This window comes from Bacillus rossius, unplaced genomic scaffold, assembly GCF_032445375.1.
Source record: "Bacillus rossius redtenbacheri isolate Brsri unplaced genomic scaffold, Brsri_v3 Brsri_v3_scf25, whole genome shotgun sequence".
In the NCBI taxonomy this organism is placed as follows: Eukaryota; Metazoa; Arthropoda; class Insecta; order Phasmatodea; family Bacillidae; genus Bacillus; species Bacillus rossius.
In genome coordinates, this window is record NW_026962426.1 from 485,001 (window position 1) to 497,500 (window position 12,500).

The window sequence follows — 12,500 nt, forward strand, 5'->3', positions numbered from 1 at the left end:
GGTGAGATGATGCTCCAGCCGGCGGAGGAGGACTCTCTCGGCCACTTTTGAAAGGACAGACAGGAGACTGATGGGCCGGTAGCCCGAAGGAAGATGAGCATTGGCACGCGGCTTCGGAATGGGGACGACGATCGCAGCCCGCCACGCAGTGGGGAAATGACCCGTGAGGAGAATACCGTTGACAAGCTTGGTGAGGTACACGGTCGCCTTCCGAGACAGGGAGAAGACGAGCCGTGGATGAATGGCATCTGGCCCAGGAGCAGTTGTGACACGAAGGTGCGTGATAATGGAATGAATTTCCCCCGGGGTAGACAGACGGATGTCACCGGGTGCGGGCGGAGGAGGCGGGGTGTAATGAGTGGGAAGGAGGGAAACCACCCCAGGGGGAATACGAGGGGTGAATGACGAGTGAAATGAATCCGCCAGCAGCTCCGCCTTCTGGGCAGGGGACTCGCAAAGGCCCTGCGGCCCCCCACCCAGGGGCGGGATGATGGACGGCGTGGCACGAAGGTTCCGCGCGTACCGGAATATGGACCCCGACTGGAAGGAGAGGGAAGACACTTTACGGACCCGCTCCGCCGCGAGCCACTCCTCAGTGAGCGCCCGGCACCGCGCCCGCAGGTGCACATAGTCGAGCCAACGAGCAGCAGCGCGGGACGACTGCCACCGCCGCCGCGCGGCGTCGCGGGCCGCGATGAAGTGTCGAAGGTAGGGAGGAAAGGGAGTGCCACGAATGACAGTGGAGCGGAGAGGAATGGTGGCGCCAGCAGCCGCGAGCACAGCATCACTGAAAACGTGCACGCGCTCATCGAGCTGCTGCGGGGAAGCGACATGGAAGTGCAGATCGAGGTGCCCATCCAGATGAGACCGGTAGGCACCCCAATCTGCACGACTGAAGTCGAACCACGGGCGGGGTCCATGGAGGGGGAGAGAATCGGTACGAACGAAACCAACGACAGGGGTGTGATCTGACGTGAGCTCGGCCCGGGCCTCGAGCCCCGACACAGCCACCTGTCCAACAGAAAGGAGGAGGTCGAGGACACTCGGCCGCTGCCGGACGTGACATGGAATGAAAGTGAATGAGGGGGGAGCGTGAATGGCGAGACGGGGGGAACCCTGAACGAGGCGCTGAAGCTGAGTGCCCCGATTGCTCGTGGACACACAGCCCCAAGCGCGATGCCGGCAATTGAAATCCCCGCCCACGACCACGCGCGCGTCCAGATGGAAGAGAGCACGCAAGTCGTCTGCCGGGAAGGGACCATGTTCAGGGAGATAGACGGAGCACACAGTGAGAGGATGAGGAGCCAGATGGAGACGCACCGCCACCGCCTCGGCATTGCGGAGGGGGGGCAGCGCGCGCTGATGGTGCGGGAGGGTAGACAGGATGAGGAGAGCAACACCACCCCCACGAGTGTCCCGGTCCCAGCGATAGATGACGTACCCAGGCACGGAGAAGGGGAGATCGGGTTTGAGCCATGTCTCAGAGAGAAGGACAAGGGCAGGCCGTTCAGTGGACAGGAAGTGCCGGAAGTCCCCCAGCTTCGCTCGAATGCCCCGGGCATTCCAGAGGACAAACTTAAGCTGCTGGGAGCACAGTCCGGAGGAAGTGGAAAATGGACTGGAAATAAATGTCGGCCTGGAGAAGAGGGGTAGGAGCCTGAGAGATGCGGAAGATGGCATCGGCAAAGAACGGCAGCCACGGGAGGAGATTCAGCCGGGCGAGCCAATTGAAAGTCTCAAAAAACACAGGAAAGGGAGCGGAAGCCGGGAACACGGGCGGAGGGCGCACGGAAGGCGGCAGAGAGAAATCAGAAGGGGGGACAGACGCGGGGGGGCAGTCCGAAGGGACTGGCAGGGGGGCAGGAGCCGGAGCAGGAGCTGCAGCGAGGGAGGAAGCAGCGGGCAGCTGCACAGCCCGCGAGCCCTCCTCAGCCCTCGAGTCCAAAGGCGCTCGCGACACCGGGGGACACGCCGGCTGCACCAGGCCGGGAGGAGCGAGGGAAGGCGAAACACCTGCAGCAGTGGTGGGAGCAGGAGGAGGGGCGCGCAACAAGACAGAAGAAGAGTCAACTGGAGGTGGACCAGGCACGGAACAAAAGAGAGAGGGTAGCTGGGGCGCAGGGGGGACCGGGGCCAAAGGTGGGCACGGGGAACGCGCCGCAGGTTGGCCAGCCACTAGCCCAGCGTAGGAAACGGCAGAGGGGCATGACGGAAGAGAGAACGAAGGGAGCGGCGGGAACATGTCCTCGTGCGGCCGGCGCTGGAACTGAAGCGGAGCACGGGGCTGCCGAGGAGGCGCCGCAGAGGCGTCCTGGCCCGGCGGACGAGGCTTTGGTCCCTGGCGACGCAGCTGCCCCTCGATGAACTGCACGTAAGTGGGGCAGGTACGAGCATTCGCCGGATGTGGCCCCGAGCAGTTCACGCACTGCGGAGGCTCGTCGGGTAGCTTCGGGCAGGACCCGCGGACGTGGTGCTGGGTGCAGCGGAGACAGCGGAAGGGATTTCCACAGTCCGCCGCGTGGTGTCCCCACCTCTGGCATTGGTGGCATTGAAGAGGCCGCGCCGTGCCCCGGAACTCCTCCCATTGGACGGTGAGGCCAGCTAGGTGCCGGACTGCTCGGGCCTTGGCGACCTGCGCGGCATCTGCGAGGACCACGAGAAATCTGATGAAGCCCCGGTGGAGCTCGCGCTCCGAAGTGAGGGGCCGGAGCGACTCGGGGTGCACCCCAACGGCACGCAGTTCCTCCAGGACCGAGTCCTGGGAAGTCTCGGAGGGGAGACCCGCCAGGACAATCCGGGGTGAAGTCTTCCGACCCAATGGAAACGTGTGGCAAGGGATGCCATGGTCCCGGAAATACGTCAGCAGGGCCTCCCGGTCGTGCAGGCTTGTGGGGTGATAGCGTGGATAGCCCCGAAGATAGTCCACGGTGAAGTTCCCCTGCAGCTTCTGCCGCAGCGACCGGTTCCCGCGAATGGCGTCAACATTCAGTTTGGTATTGACAACAATTGGCGGAATGCGCCGTGGCGCAGTACCACGATCCGGTGACAGCCCGGGCGGGCGAGGGGCCACAGCAGGCGCAGGCGTCGAAGGAAGACCAGGCTGGGCCGGCGGGACAACACGGTCGGCCGCCGCCAGGACACCCGGCACAGACGCAGTGTCAGAGGCAGCCCCGGGACAGCCACGAGGGACACCGACGGCCAGGCCAGGCACGCCAGGGTCCGCCACAGCAGACCGGCGCGGTCCCCGGGACAGGGAGCCCGAAGCCGCCTGCGCCGACGCCATGGCAGCACCGACGCCATCAGTGGACGGCCCCGGGCAACTGGAGATGGGCCCACCGGCAGTAGAGCCAGGCAGGGGCGCACCGGCGGCGAGGCTGCGCCAGGTCTCCTCAACCTGGTGGAGCAAATGGACATCGGGGAGCGAGCCCCGACGCCGCGGGCTCACACCAGGGCCGTCAGAGTCGATGCGGTGCAAATCGTCCGGCCAGGATGGCACCCGCGAAGTGGAAGCAGCAGGAGCGCAGCCCCGGGCCACGGCGTCAATTGTGGCATCAACTGAAGAGCCAGCATGGCGCTTCAGCGCCAAAGTGGAGTCCAGCTGGGTGCGCCGGGACTTGTGTAGATCGGCCCGGGCAATGGCGCGTGAAGAAGGCGTGCTACCACCATCGTCGTTCGGGCGCTGAGAGGCAAACCAGTGGCGAGATACAATAGCCTTTGCCGCATCCTTCGATATTTTGGCAGGCTTCCTCTCAACAGGGCTACCAGGAGGCGAAGCGTCATCAGAATCGGAAGAGGACGAAACCGCATGAGCAGAATGCCGACCAGGAGTCGCCCAAAATTTATTCGCACCCTGGGAGCGAGGTGGAAGAGGCGAAAGTGGAGGTTGCCCCAATGGAAATGATAAAGTGTCTTTGTCGGCCATCTTGGTTGCAGGTAAGCACAAAGCGACAGAATCGATACTCCCACACTCACAATCGATCCATCACCGACGAAGCAGAATGTTTACATAGTAACACGAAGTAAGAAACACAGTTTAAAATGTAACTAGGCAGAGCCCCGACGCACAAACACCTGTGCTGATGCCTGAAGGTACGTAGATGTCGAAATATAGCACTTCGATGCACAAATCACCACTGAACACAAGAAATCGAACCAAAACACAAGCTACCAGGAAGAAGCTGTACACTGGTCCGCAACCTACGAGAAAGTGGCGCCCTGGCCGCTGGAAATTACTTTTGTTACACGTCCCTCCGCGGAGCGCGACCAATCACGAGCCGCGGAGCGCTCCGATTGGTCGCGCAACAAGAAGCCAAGAAAACTTTTCACGAAAAAAATTCAGTTCCCGTCTCACTCATCTAGCGACAGCGGCACAGCTCAGACCTACGATGCCCCCCAAGACGAGCGGTAAGGCAGCCAAAAAGGCGGGCAAGGCCCAGAAAAACATCTCGAAGGGCGACAAGAAAAAGAAGCGCAAGAGGAAGGAAAGCTACGCAATCTACATCTACAAAGTGTTGAAGCAAGTTCATCCGGACACTGGCATATCATCTAAGGCCATGAGCATCATGAACAGTTTCGTGAACGACATTTTCGAGCGCATCGCGGCAGAGGCCAGCCGCCTCGCCCACTACAACAAGCGCTCCACCATCACCAGCCGCGAGATACAGACGGCCGTGAGACTGCTGCTGCCCGGGGAGCTGGCCAAGCACGCTGTCAGCGAGGGCACCAAGGCTGTCACCAAATACACCAGCTCCAAGTGAGCAGGTCTGGTGTGCACATGCTTACATAAACGGTCCTTTTCAGGACCAAGAACATGATCATGAAAGGAAATGCTTCTGCTGCTGTTCTACAATTCCCTCAATCCCTATGATAGTAAATGTAAGCTTAACCAAGGCAGAAATATTTTCATTAAAAAAAGTCTTTAAGACGCATGGTTTACTGGCTGAGATATATATATATATATTTTTTTTTTTTGCTTACTTCTGTGGTCATTAGTACATTGCTACAAATATATTTATATATATAAAAAAATAAATAAAAAAATCCTTTCTATTTAATTTAGTTAGATCATATATCAATATTAATGGCAAAGACCAGTTGCATCGATTCACTTTGAAAATAATTCCATTTGTGCTAAAACTGGACACAGTAAAAAAAAAAAAAAAAAAAAAAAAAAAAAAAAAAAAAAAAAAAAAAACTGAAAAAAAAATATATATATACACACACACACACACATAATTCGAATTCATATTATGCTTAACTGCGTTTGAATTTGCAATCATGCACAAGATGTTTTGTACTTCGAAGTAAAAACAACATAATGTACTATTTAACTACCCACAGTACAAATGGATCCAAAAAAAAAGTGAATTTTCATGCAGACGAAAATGCTTACATTTATTCTATTTATATTAAGTACCCATTACTAACAGCTTATACTGGGTGGAATACAACAGTTGACATGATTTTACTTATATGGCAATTTAATATTTAACCAAAATTAATGGTAAACTAATATTTTAAAGTGTCATTTATGGCCCCTTACCTTCAGCATGTTTGCTTCCTTGCACACAAACGAGGACAAACACATCACCCAACTGAAAAAAAAAAAAAAATTTCACTTGCATCACAAATAATTTAAAATTTTTCACCACATGAAGTAAATATTTCGCAATAAAAAAAAATATAGCCCTAGGACTCGTGTGCACACCTTTTCTTCCCCACATCGCACACGCAAACAAAACTTCCAAATTATTACAAAATCACTCGATTATTATACATACATAAACACACATGTATTTTCCGAATAAGTGAGAAATGCAGGCCGATGAAAGTCAAATTTCGTTTCGGAAATTAAATCTCGCACAACTACCGACACATAACCAAACTTGCGTACATTTACATAGCATTAACCCTCTAAATAATAAACAAATGAAAGCAGAAAAAACAACATCGCTACCCACCGCGCGCGCTCCTGGCGGCGGGAGTAGGAACTACTTTGCACACAGACCGACATAGCCCCCTGCCAAAAACAGTAAAATAAATAATATATATAAGTCTTTTGGCGGGAAAAAATTTCTCAACCGCCTGGGAGCACCCTAGTGTGTGCCTGTCTTTAGGTTATGTTACTTTTAACTTCATTTTCTACAGGCAGACGCGAGGGTGCTCGCCCATTATTTTTATTTTTTTAAATTCTTTCCTACCTTTGGTGTGCCATGCAAGAATTTATCGTCAAAATGGCGGCCCCGAGTGCAAATTTCTCGTCTGCACTGCTGGCTGGATGATTATGTGATGTTTTGAAGGAGGGTGTTTTTTTTTGTTTGGATTTTGTGTGAGGGGGGGAGGGGGCTGGGCTAGCTTTTTTTTTTTTTAATTTTCTAAACATTCATCTCTTATGTAACAGTGTTCAGCATTAAAAAATTTAAAAGAAGAGGCACTTACTCATCAATTTCAAAACAGCCTATGAAGAAAAATAAAAAAAATTTAAATTCATTCCAGTTTTATACATTCATGATTTGATCACATGTATAACTTTTCTTTTTTATTACCTTATTTAATTTTATTATTATTACTACTATTGCTGCTACAACCTAGAAGATACCTCAGTGATACTAATACCTGCTGGTAAAGTTAAAGGTTTCACCTTTCTTTCTTTAAACATATCACAATACCTTTCTTGAGTTAAATATTATCTAATGGCTTTAAGAAGTTATGGTAATGTTCATCAGTTATAGAGTGTGGGTTTGTGTGTGTGTGTGAGAGTGTATTTTGAAGAGGGCTTTGGTGGTTGGGATGGTGAGGGTGGTGGGTGTTGTGTTTGGGGGGGGGGGGGGGGGAAGTAAAAGAGTGTTCATTACACGATTTCTCCTGTTGTTTGTAACAATCACACCTGGTATAGCTATTTCGAGTGGCAAATACAAACTGCAAAAAAAAAAACATCTATATCATTGCCAACGGCCATATCACGATGAACACACCGGTTCTCGTCCGATCACCGAAGTTAAGCATCGTCGAGCGTGGTTAGTACTTAGATGGGTGACCGCTTGGGAACACCACGTGCCGTTGGCACTACTATTTTGCACCCTACAGAAAAAAATTTTTTTTTAAAAATTTCAATTTTAAATTTTTTTTTCCCCCACAATCACCACATTTCCCCCCCCCCCCCCTAACACACACACTCACTCTCTCTCAATCAATCAATCAATCAATCAATCAATCAATCAATCAATCAATCACTCACTCACTCACTCACTCACTCACTCACCCACCCAGTAGCTGTGAATCTTTGCATGTGTATACCTCATACAAAATTCAAAGTGAAAAAATAAATATATAAGTGTATATGTATGTATGTATGTATGTATGTATGTATGTATATATGTATATATGTATATATATATATATATATATATATATATATATATATAAACACACACACACACACCTATTTTGAAGTTTCTCTGTTTCAGTGGGCAGTTATGTATAATAATGAGAGATTCAAAAAGACGTTGATAACAATGTCATCAATGCCTGTTTAGTGTGCTCATTTGTTGGATGGTCGGCAGCAATACTAGAGGTGGTACAGCTGTAACCTGTAAAATTGTACCTGCAATGTGTTGTGTATGGAAAAAAATAAAAATTATATCATCTAAATTTTTGTTATCCAACAATAACCTTCCCATCAATGCATGATGTCACAGTAGCCATAGCTCTACTCTTTCTGCCATATAACATTGGGGGAAAAAAAAAAAAAAAAAGGAGCTATTAGAATAATAACAAAAGATAAAAAATCATCTAACTGCAGACCAAAATTCAAAAAACTTAAAGTCCTGACTGCCATAAATGAATACGTTCTAGAAACTTTTTATTAATTCTTAAGAAAAAGAAGAAAAAAAAAATTATTATTTTTTTTTTTTTTTTTTTTTTAGATATTCGCACATAGGTATAACACCAGAAATGCTAGTAAATTGAGGATAGTTGAACATAACACTAGGCGATTTGAAAATGGACTAAATTACTTGGGAGTAAAACTTTACAACTTAATATCACAGAAAATAACTAAAACAATTTACCAGTATTAAAAAAAAAAACAGTAAAAAAAATTCTTCTAGAATATCCTACCTACCCTCTGAAGCTATTCTTTAATTTGATTGATAATAGAGAAATTGAACTGTTAATTTGTTGAATGGACTTGTGATAACAGCTGCTTCATGTTTTGCATAAAGTTAAATTGTGTAACATGTTATGTATTTTTTTTTTTTGAAATTTTTTTTCTTGGTAACTTGCATCATGTAAATATTAATTGTCTGCACATACATGTTCTATATCCCGGAGCCTTGACTCCACGTGGGATCAACAGAACAAAAATACAAAAAAAAAAAAAAATCCAGCTCACTAATCTAGGTGCATTTTGCTAACAATATTTGGAATATATATATATTTTTTTTTTGTGTAACATGCAAATTCTGTATTATTCTGCACACATTATTTATAATCTTCTATCATTTTCTTAGATAATAACTATTAATTCATAAAATAGATTGTGTGTGCATAACCTCCTGGAAACATTTGCACTTACCTCCTACTTTACTTTTTCATTTAAGCAATCCTATTCGCATGTATACACTTAGGTTGCAGCATCGAAATTGTGTAAAATTCAAAGTGTGTATTGCCTGAAAAAAAAAAAAAAAAAAAAAAGACATACCAAATATTTGCATACAGCGACACACTACATATTTGCACACAGTGGAGTTTTGCGGTAATTAACCTAGCACAATTTACCACACGCAATCACACGCCCGCGATGAGATAACACACTCGCTGTTTTCCTGTTGACCGGCACGAGGAGTAAGAAAAATTGATATTTACACGAGCACACACTCCCACACTAGTCACAACGTCGGTCATCAAGTTGTGTTGAAAATTCCTGTAGCCTCTGTTTTCCCAAATGATTTCACTTAAAATTTCATTTAACAAGACCATAAACAAATTTACAATACTAATTTCTTAAACAAACACTTCAGCGAACAAGTGACTGTCGCATTCATTACAAAGCTTACAACTTAACAGATGTTTCCGATGTGAAATAAAATAAGAAAATGTTTTACAACCAACCTAGAACATTTAGTCAAAACGTTTTTGTCCTGGTTTATGATTATTTTCCGTGACATGAATGTTTCAAAACTAATAAAAATACGAATGCAGCCAAATATAATGAAGTTAGCACATAAAAGACGACTTAAAATATTTCATTTTTCGAGAATTGGCAGAGCAAGAACGCACAGGTCCAACGGAAATTTCTTTAAAGATAAACGACCATCGGACAAAAACACCCCCTCCCCTCATCCTCAAAAATACGTGAATAATATACTTTTTCAATTATATTTTTATCGTTTTTTTTTTTTTTTTTTTTTAATATACTCATTAAAACTTCAAAATAAGCAGGTACTCGTGTGTTTTTCTCTCTACAATGTACCTGATCTCGGTGCGTAAACCTACATCATTTAGAGATGGAATTAATGTACACATACAAGTAAAATTTTGTTCCATTGTAAAATTGAGAGAAAGAAGGTTTTCCAAACGCATTAAGTATGGAGACTTTAAATAAGATTACGAGCTTATAAATGTTTGCAACGAAATAAAGTGACCATGTATCTGCAATTTCAAAAATATTTTTGCTCTGCTAACCTCACATGCAAGCAAGTAAAAATAACCTCACAACTTACTTACCTCTCTCAATTTCGCAGTACCAAAACATAGAAGGGATAATAGGATAGTTTTTATTCGAAATCCTGCAAGAGTTTTAATTTTTATTAAAATATTTCTCCAATGTAGCATGTGTGTGGAATACTTCATCAGCAACTTGCATCTGCACCTTGAGTGAATTGAAGGGCAGCCAGTTTTAAAAGCTAAACAGAAACTGCACTCTTGAGAATGCATCAGATCCAAGTGAAATGCTTGTTGTGTGTACAGTTAAAAGTTTTATTATTCACACAATGAAAATGTAAACAAAATTTACTCACAATAATAATCACATCATCCTTGGAGGTGCACGAAGAAAGCCATTCCAGGTGGCACTGAACAAGGTGATTTGCTAGTGCTTCCACAGCAAACAGCCTTCATGAAATTATCTCCACATTTTCAGCATACTATACACTAAAGTATACCTAAGTTAATTTAACCATTTTCAAGTGATTCCAGCACAAATTACGTATTTGATTCCTTGAATAACATCTGCAAATGAAAAGTTCCCTGTTTGGTGTAGCAGTAAATTTAAACAGCTCGCAGTGCAAATTAAACAGTGCAGCTGCCATAAAAAAATTACACTATTAGTGGAACTGCCCATTATGTCATCGTAGACTGCTGACATTTAGAAAACATTGAAAAATCAGTGCTAAAGAAGCCCTACATTACTTTCGCTGTCCAAAGTGCGCTGCTCCCTACGTGAGCAAGGCATCGAGAATTTTCTGAACCGTCCGCAACCAGAAAATTGGGTAACCAGATATTTGCAGAGAGAAAAATTTTATTTTCACTTTGCTCTTGCATTCTGTAGGATCAGTCTCGTCATGGCAGATACCGCAGCAGCGACTGCAGCACCAGCTGTTGCCCCATCACAGGCAGCTTCCCCGAAGAAAGGCAAGGCTGCGTCGAAGAAGCCACGAGCCAAGCCCGCGCACCCGCGCACATCTGAAATGGTGGCCTCTGCGATCAAGAGCCTCAAGGAAAGGGGCGGCTCATCACTGCAAGCCATCAAGAAATACGTCGCCTCTACCTACAAAGTAGATGCGGAAAAGCTGGCACCTTTCATCAAGAAATACTTGAAGGCAGCAGTGGCTAGCGGCGAGCTTGTCCAAACCAAAGGCAAGGGTGCGTCTGGCTCCTTCAAGCTGGCTTCAGGGACCACCGGTGCTCCGGACCAGCCCAAGGCTCCAAGCGGCAAGCGTGGTGCAGCTGCCCCTAAGGAAAAGAAGCGATCCGTAGCCAAGAAGGCAGCGGTGGGCAAGAAACCAGTCAAGAAGACTCCGCCTACAGCAGAAAAGAAAAAAAAGGCAGCAGCTGCAACCCCCAAGCCCAAGAAGGCACCTTCAAAGGCAAAAAAGGTGTCCAAACCTCCCACGAAGAAACCCCGTGCTCCAAAGCCAAAGAAGGTTGCCCCAAAGAGCAAGTCGCCCAAGAAAGCAGCCCCAAAGCGGAAATGAAGATGCCAGCAGGACCGCTGGCACTTTCTGTGGCACTGTACCACCTTATCGGCCCTTCTAAGGGCCAACAATACTAGTCATGAAGGTATCAGTTGTTGCAATCATTGCCTCCTATAGCCACACCTCTGCCGTTAGGTAAAATTCTGGTTAAAAAATTTCTTATGGTATTTGAAGCGGGGGAAATAAATAAATAAATAAAGAAATTTATCAATTACATTGTGTGTATAGTTTAGGTGCAAAATTATTTAAAGTTTTTAAGCAGGAAAACGTCTTACAAACATCTCACTCTTATTTCAGCATATATATATATATACACATATATACACACACACACACACATATTTTTTTTGTAAGGATTAGGTCTCAGGGTATTAATGGTGAACTTTATGCTGCTGCTGCTGCTGCTGCTGCTGATGGTGCTGCTACTGCAGACAGGCACTGTTTGAAGAGTTTTTATTTCCTATGCAGAATACATTGCATTGTGTGCAAATCTTTTGTGTACAATATAAACAACCACCTCAAAACACAGACACTATAACTGTGTTTTTCCAAATTCTTATTAATGTAATATATTATTGGCTGGGTAAAGGTCAACGACAGCTAATAGGTACAAAAAGCCAGACAACTGTTTTCCTTTCAAATTTGACAGTTATTTTTAGCCCTAATAAGGGCTGTTTTTTTTTTTCCCCCTTGCAAAAAAAATGGCAAGGAACTCAAGCACGCTCGCCACGGATACGCCGGGCAAGCTGGATGTCCTTGGGCATGATGGTGACCCTCTTGGCGTGGATGGCGCACAAATTGGTGTCCTCGAAGAGCCCCACCAGGTAAGCCTCGCTGGCCTCCTGCAGCGCCATGACGGCCGAGCTCTGGAAGCGCAAGTCTGTCTTGAAGTCCTGGGCGATCTCTCGCACCAGGCGCTGGAAGGGCAGCTTGCGGATAAGCAGCTCGGTACTTTTCTGGTAGCGCCTGATTTCTCGCAGCGCGACAGTGCCAGGGCGGTAGCGATGTGGCTTCTTCACTCCCCCCGTGGCCGGCGCGCTCTTGCGAGCCGCCTTGGTGGCCAGCTGCTTGCGCGGCGCTTTGCCTCCAGTAGATTTACGAGCCGTCTGCTTCGTGCGCGCCATCGTGGTCCGTCTGCGCGTGCTGTAATTAATTTTTTTTTTTTTTTGTTTTTTTTGACAACAGCCCCTCCACGCTGAAGTCTGTCTCGCACAACCGAAGTGATTGCGAGTCCAACACCTAGTGGGAGTGATTTTACGGGAGGAATCTTAGTACGTTCCAGGTCTAGGACCTATACGCGTTTCG

At 46.9% G+C, this 12,500-nt stretch overlaps 1 non-coding gene across 1 annotated transcript; it reads left to right on the plus strand.

Annotated features, from left to right (window-relative positions):
• Window positions 1-6,946: 6,946 nt before the first annotated feature.
• On the plus strand, window positions 6,947-7,065 carry LOC134543933 (5S ribosomal RNA). Its single transcript, XR_010077377.1, has one exon. It is a non-coding gene; the product is annotated as a 5S ribosomal RNA (ribosomal RNA).
• The last annotated feature ends 5,435 nt before the right edge of the window (window positions 7,066-12,500 follow it).